This window comes from Ailuropoda melanoleuca, chromosome 2 (assembly GCF_002007445.2).
Source record: "Ailuropoda melanoleuca isolate Jingjing chromosome 2, ASM200744v2, whole genome shotgun sequence".
Classification (NCBI taxonomy): domain Eukaryota; kingdom Metazoa; phylum Chordata; class Mammalia; order Carnivora; family Ursidae; genus Ailuropoda; species Ailuropoda melanoleuca.
The window spans coordinates 185,862,864-185,873,563 of NC_048219.1; positions in this window are offsets into that span (position 1 = coordinate 185,862,864).

Below are 10,700 nucleotides of genomic sequence, written 5' to 3' on the forward strand. Positions count from 1 at the left end.
TCTTCCCTGGGCCATCTTTCAGCACTTGGGGAGTTAGACTGTCAGGGAGGTAAAGAATCTCCATGACTTATTCATTCTGGGGTTTGTTTTTCAGAACAGAGCTTTTCTTTGTATCTTTCATTTCATATCAATCCACAGTTTTAGAATATTGCTTTGTGTCTGAAGAGAAGAAAGCATTCCAAAAATTTCCGGGGAGGAATAGAGTTTCTTGTTTCTGTCATGAACTCACCACTCCTATCAGCCACTCAGTTTTCTCTCTATTACTACTTCTGGAACCAAATGTTTTATAGAATTACCAACTGTCATTAGTACATGAGAACTGGCACCTAAGAATTATGCCTTGTCTTTTCTATAAATATGTCATAATTCTGTACTTTTGGGGCAAATTATTAATCTTGACACCTTTTGATTGAGGGTAACAGTAATCATAGGGGACATATGATTGAAGTGAGATTTTTATAAAAGATAATTATACCTAAATCCCTCAAGACAAGGCCAAGGACCATGCAATCACTTTTCAGTAGGTTTCTATCTTGTAAGCATTTTTGCTATTATTTGGTTTTAGAATGTTTGCTTGGGCAAAGGTTGCCCAGGGATATTTTGGGAAGGTAAGAAGATATAGGTTGAACATTAATCTTGAATGAGAAGGACATGGAACAATTAACAGCTTTCATTACCTATTTCCTGAAGAGGTTTCTTTGTTGGGAATGAAAAGTATGAATCTTAAATAGCATATGCTCTGATAGCAGTATCTATTTGGAAATTCAATTAATGTTTAAACATATGCACTTCTGCAATAGGGTACAAATGATTAGAAAATTTTTCATGGTGATAGTTTTCCCTGCACATTCATTTCCTTCTGTTTTCTGTATATATTGATTTTTTTTTTTTTTGCCTAGCTTAATAAATATTTGTTGATTGATCTAAGGCTGCAGTTTGAAGGCGTTATTGGAGAAAGTCTTATTCCCTTTTTATGTATACTCATTTTTATATATATTTAAATTTTGGGATGTCTTATTAAAAAATCAGTCTAAAAATAAGAAGTCTGTTTATACTCCTTCTATTTGTATTTAAATGAATTTCAGTAAACATTTCTGTGCCAGGCACTCTACAAGCTATAGCAGTGGGTTATGGAAATATGGAGTTTGGATTTTAAAGGTTATCAGTTGAACCCCCTATCAGATGTTCAAATCTGTTCCAAAGCATCTCTGTAATTGATTATTGACACTATATTTGAGTATTTCTCCTTTAGGAGGATCCCCTTCCTACCAAGTTATGCTATTTACTTTTTAATTAAAATTATCTGCAATGACAGAAAATTGGCTTCTATGTAGCTTGTTTCTCATCCTTCTCTTTGGAGAGGTTATGTAATGCATCCAATCCTTGTTTTAATGAAAATTCTTGTTCTATCATGTTCTAATGAATGTCTATTCTCCTGAATAAACACCCCCAATTCCTTCAACTGTTTGTGATCTAATGCGGGATCAAGGGCCTTACGTCCATCATGGACACTCTCTTTCAAACATGTTTCCATTTGTTGATAAGCCTCTTGAATTAGGATGTCAGGCCTAAATGCACTCTCCTGAAGGATTGAAATAACCTAGAGTATTGCCCTGGGTTCTGTAAAGGGTTTTTTGGAAACAATTCCATGAAAGTGGGCATTAAAAATCATTTTTGAAATTGCATCTAGCACAGCAGAGCAAGAAATAAAAATAACTTGTATAACTGTTGGAAATGACAAGATAGCCATCATTATTTATAGACACTTTGATTGAATATCTAGAAAGTTCAAGGAAAAGAACATCAAAAATTTTATTTTGTAATTTACCCTTACGTTGCAAAATAAACATTTGAAAATCTGTAGTTTTCCTAAATACTACTAATAACTGTATAGAACAAAATAATTGAGACATACTCTGCTGACAAGAGGTCCCCATATATAAAAACTCAGAAATGATCTTTTAAAAAGTTTGTAAGGTTAATAATGAAGACAAATTTAGCATTTTAAGGCGACAGAAAACTTGAGACAATGGAGATTATGATCCCTGTGAGAGGATTGTATATTTTAAACAAGTCTTAAGTTATTTCTAATTTATAGATTTAGTGGAAGCCCAATCGAAATCTCTACAGGACTTAAACAAAAAAAAGAAATCAATGAACCCATTCTAAGGATCATCTGGAGACAATAGTTTTGAAGTATGTGAAAATAAAAAGTATTTGTTGGGTCCTTGCCTTATTAAATTTTTCAATATAGTCCGAAGCTCTAAAAGTGAAAACAGTGAGCATCCAGTGTATTTGCAGATAGGAAGTTACAGACAATTCCTAGAAGAAAAACAAATGGGAGAAAATGTGAGAAGAGCCCAACATCACTAGTAATTTTGCAAATTAAAATAGTGAAATACTTTTTTTTTTCTTTTTTTTGGAGGAGCCTAACAACTTAGCAAAGATTTTGAAAAGTGAATAAAATTAATGCAAAACTATTAATAATTGTTTACTGACACACCAACTGATAATACTTACTGATTGATAATAGGGTTTTTTTTGATAAGCAATTTAACAGTAATAATAAATATTTTAAAAGCTTATAACTGTAGACTCTTAAATTCTACCTTCTAGACTCTACCTAAGAAAGTAATTACATTTAAAGATTTTTATAAAAGGACGCTCATTGCACACTAATAGCAAAACCTGGAAATATCTAAATGTTAAAAAAAAAAGAGAATAAATAAATAAAATATGAAATAGCCATAAAACAGAATAGTTTTCTGAACCTGAAAATGTTGATTGAAAAAGTAATATATTCAACTGTATATAGAGTAAAATCAAAACCATGTTAGGGGTGCCTGGGTAGCATAGTCGTTAAGCGTCTGCCTTCGGCTCAGGGCGTGATCCCGGCGTTCGGGAATCGAGTCCCATATTGGGCTTCTCCGCTGGTAGCCTGTTTCTTCCTCTCCCACTCCCCTGCTGTGTTCCCACTCTCGCTGGCTGTCTCTCTGTCACATAAATAAATAAAAAATCTTTAAAAAAAAACATGTTAAATGGATTGGAAACATCCCAAAAGGAAAATAATTCCTATTTCTGGTAAGACTTTGGATGATTTTTATTTATCCCTGTATGCCATCTGAATTAAAAAATATATAGTTACATGAAGGACTTCCATAAGGAAAAAATTAAGTAATGAAAAGACAATAGATAACTTGAAAGAAATTTAATAAAATGAACCAGCATCTCATTTTCTTGGGATTTTTTTTTAGACTTTTGATTAAATCAAATGGCTGTGAGAACTGGACTTTTTCCTTACAAAACTAGTTTTGGTCTTTAATAGTTGTCAGTTTTGAAATTTGATAAATGAGTGAAAGCTATTTAGAACTGGTACATTTTTATGTAAATGTTAGGACTGGTGGTTCTATAATTACCTGTGATTTATTTTCAAGTAATAATCCAAGCAATAAATTGGCTTGGGGATCCAGTTTGAAGAATGGCAAAGCAGGTGATTGTTGGCGTGTGGAAGAGCTATGGCCATTGCCACCATGACTCCTTGATGGGCTTTGGATCTTTCTCTCTCTTTTTTTTTTTTTTTAAGATTTTATTTATTTATTTGACAGAAAGAGAGACAGCCAGTGAGAGAGGGAACACAAGCAGGTGGAGTGGGAGAGGAAGAAGCAGGCTCCCAGTGGAGCAGGGAGCCCAATGCGGGGCTTGATCCCAGGACTCTGGGATCATGCCCTGAGCCGAAGGCAGACACTTAACAACTGAGCCACCCAGGTGCCCCTGGATCTTTCTCTTGAACTAAGAAAATCAAGACTCTGGGCCGTATTTTTAGAGCAGGAGTCCTCAGACCCCTCAGCATCACCTGGCAGTGCTTGCTTAAAATGCAGTTCTATGGGTCCAACCCTACACCTGTCATAACTCTCCTGCAGTAGATCTTGATGTGTATTCAGATTTATGAAATTGATATTTGAAAACATGGATTTGCACACCTGAGTGGGTCCAAACACACTAAATGCACTTGGGTATCAGTCAGTCCTCTGCATGATAGCCTTCAGTGATCCTTCAGCGCAGGGGGAGTAAAGGGCAAGTTCCCACATTGACCGCCAAGGTCTTTGCACTCTGGTCTTTGCTTCCTCCCTGATTGCATTTGCCACTCCCCTTGCTCCAACACTCTATTCCACCCTAGTCACACTGGCCTTCTTGGTTCCATAAACACTCCAGACATATTCCTGCCTCAGGACCCTGGTCTCGACTGTCCCTGTGATTGAGAGTGTCTCCCCAGATGTCCACTTAGCTAATTCCCTCATCTACATCAGCTAATAAACCACTCCCCTCCAGCCTCCAGCATGGGTCTGCACAGTGAGAAAGGAGTGGATCTTCGGCTTTTCCTACATCTAAGGGCAAAGTTTAAGAAAGGAGACGAGTGGCATTAGGATGTCTGCTTTCCAGACAACAGAGTTGGCACCAAGTACCTTCCTTGGATCCTCCTTGAATAAATGATGACACAGCATGTCTTTCTGGACATAAAATCATGCCCTGCTAGAATATGGTGTGTAGGGAGGACGTGGCTTCCTTAATCTCTCAGAACCTTCAGTTTTAGTCAGTGACAGAGGATAAGCAAGGTCAGATTAGAACTCGGGGATTTAACTGCATCATTACCACTAGCCCGCATCTATGTGGAGACACCTGATTGCCTTCCCCTCTAAGACATAAGAGAAAAATGTCACTTACGTGAAATCTTACATCTCACTTTTCAGGCAGGCATACTTCCCGCTGTTATAAATTATTTAAACAGCTGCTGAGAAATTCTACTTTTGCAGGATATGCTGAGAATTCACTTTGACCTTGAATTTGATATGTAGCTATCGTCAGTTGATTTCCCAGGTGACCGGAAGCACCTGGTTTTGCAATGAGCCCAGACTCAGGAGCCAGTTTGACCGTCTGCCATCTCGCCATTGTGTTGACATTTGAGTACCACACAGTGGCAGGGCAGCCCTGTGGAAAGGAAGGAGGAGCTGGGGGAGTTTCTGGTGGTCACAGCATCCATGACATGCTAAGTCTGTGAGGGGAATGCTTAAGGATGCCCTGGGTCAGCTCACATGAAAGAGATTAGCGCCCTCCCTGTGCAGCCTGATGTGAGATGATCCTTCGTTGGCTGGCTTTGCGAGCGTGAGGAGACTGCCGTGGAGACAGGTGTGGGAAGGAACATCCACCATCTGATTGGCGACTGCTGACCTGTGGTGAGTCTGCAATGAGCCTAAGAATTTCCGGGCTGCCCGGAGACTGGCATGTATGCAAAGAATTTGCACGGATATAATGGACAGGGCGAAATCATGAGTCCTAACGTCCTAACTTCTGTTCTGTCACTAATTCATTACTAAATCTTTATTCACAAAATATGGGCGTCTCAGAAATTATAAATCAAATGCCTTACACAGAGAGGTAGGTAGCGTCAATGAACGAGGATGCCAAGTTCAGCAACAGCTCACCTCTGACATTTGCTGCCGTGAAGGCATGCAGGGCTCTAGTTCTTTAGACTTCCCCCAAAAAGCTGAAAAATCCAGATTTTATATGAGGCCTCCACATTTTTAAAGCTGGACAACTAATTCAACTTTTCAAATATACCGTGCAGCCTCAATGCGTTAGAGAGAATGAATAGATTCTCTCGGTTTCCAACGTGTGGAAACAGAGTCCTTCCTTTTTCCCATAAGAAATTAGGGCCCAGAAAAGTAATATTGCTCTCCAAGATCAACTTGCTTTCATGAACGTTTACTGAGCACCAGGTTTAAGTCTCCAGGCAAGATAACCTGTAAAGATCTTTACTGGTAGACTTTCACTGTAAGACTGAGCCATTCCTTTTTTCCTGAGCCTATTTCTCTACCTGTAAACAAAACAGAAGGACAGTTATCTCCATGGATAACTGGGAAGAGTAAATGAGTTTGCAATAAGTGCTTTGAAATGAGTCAGTTTCAATAAGTGTTAGTTGAATAACATCAAATGTTAAAATTGAAAATTGCTGGTGGATCCTTTTTTTCTGCCATCCAGCTGTCAGCCCTGCAGGGAGAGGGCTTCGGAGGCCAGGAGGGGGATGGGAAGGCAGAGGAGGGGAGGGGAAGAGAGCCTGGTCTGATGCAAGCTTTGCAAGATTTATGCAAGTTTCATACTTGTGTCACCGTCAGCACCTTATTCCTTTCCGCTGAGCCACGATATTTTTACTTCCTGAAAATCCCTCTTGTCACTTATGGGTCACTTGGGAAGAATCGACATCTTTACTGTATTAAGTCTTTATTATGACATTTATTCAGATCTCCTTTTAAGTACTTCCATGGGGTTTCTTAGTATCCATTGGAGTCCTGCATTTATTTTATTACGCAATACTTGCATTATCATGTAGCTCTAAATATTTTGTCATTTCTATTGTTATCATCACATGCATTCTGTCGAGAAATATTTACTTACTACTTATCATGTGCCAAGCCGGGTGCAAAGCACTGAACGTTTACTAAAAAACAAGACAGACAGAACTCCCTACCTGAGTGGAATTTACGTTCTAATCAGGCAGACAGCAAAGAAACACAATAAATAGGCAAAATGTAAAGCACATTAGAAGGGATGTGACTATGGAGAAAAATAAAGCAGGGGGAAGGCACACAGAATGCCAGGTGAGGGCAGTGAGAGCTCGGTTTTAAATTCATTTTAAAAGTTGAGCAGCTAGGAAAGGTGTCACTGTGAAGGTGACCCTGGGAAGGGAGGGAGAGCACTGGCGGGAAAGCAGTGTGTCTGGCATAGTGAGTGGAAAGCACACAGACAATGAGGCAACTGCATTCCTGTCATGTGTGCCGGCATCACAGAGCCTAGCGCCATCGGAACAGATGAAAAATGGGAGAAAATACTAGAAAGAGTCAGGCAGGTAAAAGGGGAGACAGAGCAGGTGGGCTCTATGGGCTATTGTGTGGACTTCAGATTATTTTTCCGAATGATAAATTTATGAAACCCACTTACACTTATTATTGATGTATTTGGACTCATTTCTACTTAATTCTCTATTTGCAATTCTTTTTCCTTTGGGTTCCTTTTCTTCCTTTACCTCTGTCATCAGATGGCTTAATAAAATCGCCTTTATATAGCACAGATAAAAAAGAATACAACCTCTGAAAGCACACCCTCTGGGGTTGAGTTCTGGCTTCCCCACTTTTAGCAATACGACCTTGGGTGAGTCTCTTCTCCGTACCCTTGGCTGCCTACCTGGGAGAAATGGTGACCAGAAGCAGGCCTGTCATGGCTGGAGCACTTCAACTGTGGCTGGCACATAGCAAATCCTCAAAACGTGTTTGTTATTCCTCTGCTGATTTGAGAGCTATGTATTGATTGCATTTCTATTCCTTTAACATATATATACTGTTAATTTTTAAACACACATTTTTTAATAATGTGAAAAGTTATTCAATATTTCTTCTTCCTCTTGACTACTACAAAACCGAGCATTCTTTACCTTCCCCTTAGATATTTCTTATTTGTGATTGTCATTTAGAATTTGGTTTTAAAAAACATCCTTCCCCCCCCCCCGTCATCAGATTACTGTTTAACAAATGTATTGTGACTCTTTCTGGACTTGCCCTATATTTTCCCTGGGTTCAGCTTTCTTCTTGATTTAGTGCATTTTTTTTTTACCAGTTTTTTTTTTTTAAATAAGGGTCTTTGGACATCTGAACTATGCTTTTATAACTAGATAGGCTTTTATTTTGTTCTAACTTGTGAATAAGGGTTTAGAGGGGTATAAAATTCTCTAATACTGATAAGATTTCCTGAAAGTTCTCAGACCTCATTGGACATCACTGACTTTTTTTTTTTAAATGCTATCTATCAATGACAAGGTCACGAAATGGTTCTGAGTGCTACGGTGGAGAGAGGCAGATGTAAGGATGTCAATGCCTGGGATTTTCTCCAGTTTGTTTCCACTTCATTTCTATATTGGTTGTTGTTGATGGAATCAGACAGTGCAAACATCATAGCTTGGATAATACCCTTCATCCTATGAAGGAATATGAGCAGTATCTGTTCTCTGTGTTGATTCAACTTTTATTTCTCCAGTAACATCACACTTTTGAAGGTACCTGTATTTGTATGGACTCTGAATAAAAGGAATTTATTTGTTCAGAAGAAAAAATAGTATTTTGAATACATATTTTGATTGCCTTTTGTCCTCTGCTGCTAGTAAGTATGCTGTAATTTAATTCTCATTCCTCTGTAAGTAATTTTTCTATTTTTTTCTGGCAATGTGTAGGTGGCCTTTATAATCCTCGATTGTCTATGTTTCATCAGGATATGATTTTATCACTACTTATCCTGCTCATGATTCATAGTGACTTCTGATCTGTTCACAGTTCTGTTGTTAGGAGTAAATAAAATAACCAGTAAATAAAATAAAATAACTGTTCATTTCATGTTACCCTTCCCTCACTTCCCACGTTTCCACCACAAAGACCTTTCTTGGATGGGCAAAGGGCCTCCTCTCTTAGAGTCTTGGCCCATCTTGTTGGTTTTGGCCTGAAAACTCACTTTTACATCTCTTCTCCTGAAACCTCCTATATATCCTTCAGGTCCCAGCTTAAGGACCCCTTCCTTGCAGATGCTTACTCTGAATCCTCTGATCAGCTTAGAGACCACAGTGCATGCTCCCAGGGAACGCCACACATTTCTTTTGTGGCTTTGCAGTCAAAATAGAGAAAATCATTCCTTGTATATCTGCCTCCACCTCTTTATTTTAAGCTCCACGAAGACAAGGGTTGGCTTAACTTGTTCCCACAGCTTCNGTGGCTTTGCAGTCAAAATAGAGAAAATCATTCCTTGTATATCTGCCTCCACCTCTTTATTTTAAGCTCCACAAAGACAAGGGTTGGCTTAACTTGTTCCCAGTACTTGACTGTGCCAGTCTTGTGCTTCCCAGAAGCAGATGTCAAGATAGAGTTAGACGTGCGAGAGATTCCTTAGGGGAAACGCTGTGAAGGATAAAAGGGAGAGGGGGAAGGAAGGGTTGAATAGGAAGAGTGTCAGACAGCAGCACCATTTTGAGAAAATCTGGGCCAGGGCAGTGTGGGATCCCCAAGCAAAAGTGGCTCCTTCGAGAAATCTTGTGTTGGGCAATTTTCTCCAGCACTGGTCACTCCTACCTGCCCCCTTCCCACTGCGGGGTTCAGCATTGACTGGGAACAGTCCAGAGAAGTGGGGCTTGGACACGTTTGCCACAGCAGATCTGGAGCTGTGGCAGCTCAGCTGGGAATGCCAGGCAACAATGCTCCCACAGAAGGTTCTCTTGAGGGAGGCCTGGGTGGGTCCTTCCATGGGCTCCAGGCCAGTGTGGTTTCTGGAATGGATGGAATAGTGGTTCCCCAAAATCAATGTCTGCATCTCAATGCCTGGGCCCTGGGGATGTGATCTGATTTGGAGGAAGGGTCTTTGCTGATACCATTAAGATAATGAAGGATCCCGAGATGAGATGACAGCTGCAAGAGGCTGGAGGCTGCTTGTCGGGTGGTGCAGACATAGAACGTAGTCATAGTCCTGGGAGAGCCTTCCACAGCGCAGCTCTTGATTACGCGGTTTATGCCAGGCAACGAGATATGTAAGAGCGTGTGTGTGTGTGTGTGTGTGTGTGTGTGTGTGTGTGTACAGCCTCACAGGCACAACACCTAAAATCTTACTGAAGGAATATCTGAAAAATGCAGACTTTCTGCACCCATCAGCTGCCTCAGCTCGGGTCAACTTGGCTTCTGTTCGGTCAGATCCTTTCTCCAGACCTGTTTGGCTTTCTTCCTCTCTCTCACCTCTTCTACTCCCTCAAAATCCTGTGGGGAGATCAAACAGTTCAATAAAGAAAGAAGTATGTCTCACTGACTCTTGCACTCCCTGACTGATGTCAATGTCTTTTATTTTTGAAGAGAACTTCCTCTAGACAGTGATTCTCAGCTTAGGCTGGGTGCCTGTGGGCTTGTATTTCTAAGCTCTCTCTCTTCTCTAAAAGTTATTGTCACAAGGAACCACCGTGACCCAGGGGAACCGTCTCATTTGGTCTCTCGGGCGTGTTGGGCTAGAAAAATCCTGAAAACAGTCTGTGAGCATGGCTATGCTTCCTTGTGGTCAGATGACGATGATCATATGAACATTCACACTCACACAAACTCTGTGAGATGATTCACAGAGTCGGCAGAATGCTCTGTCTTTCCAGGAGGCCATTACTCATAAGTTCTATCCCTGAGAGGAATACAGTTATGCAAATAACAAAAAAGTGACCCATTTAGAAACACATCTGCTTTGGGAAGCCCATTTGCCAGAAATGTGTCTGGTGTTATATTGCCTGTCCTGTTTTACAGATGAAAAGAAATCTGTGTCTTGTGGCTTTGCTGAACCTTGGTTACTATTATTTATTAATGAGATGGGACTTTGAAAAATTTCCGATTTCACTTAGCATCTTGCATAGCGTGATGTTTCTGCTTTGACCTCCTTTATCCTAACAGCATTAAACAGACTAAAATGTCTGCCTCAGGGCCTCCTTACTTTTGAAAAGATGTTCCTTCTTTCCCCCAAAGGGTCACATTCCATCGGCTCTTATTGCAGAATATTACAAAGCTTTCCTCTAGGACCAGCTTCTGCAAATAGAAGCTCCAAGGAGGGTAGCTGTCACCTTGGCAGTATGCGTCTTCCCCCAGTCC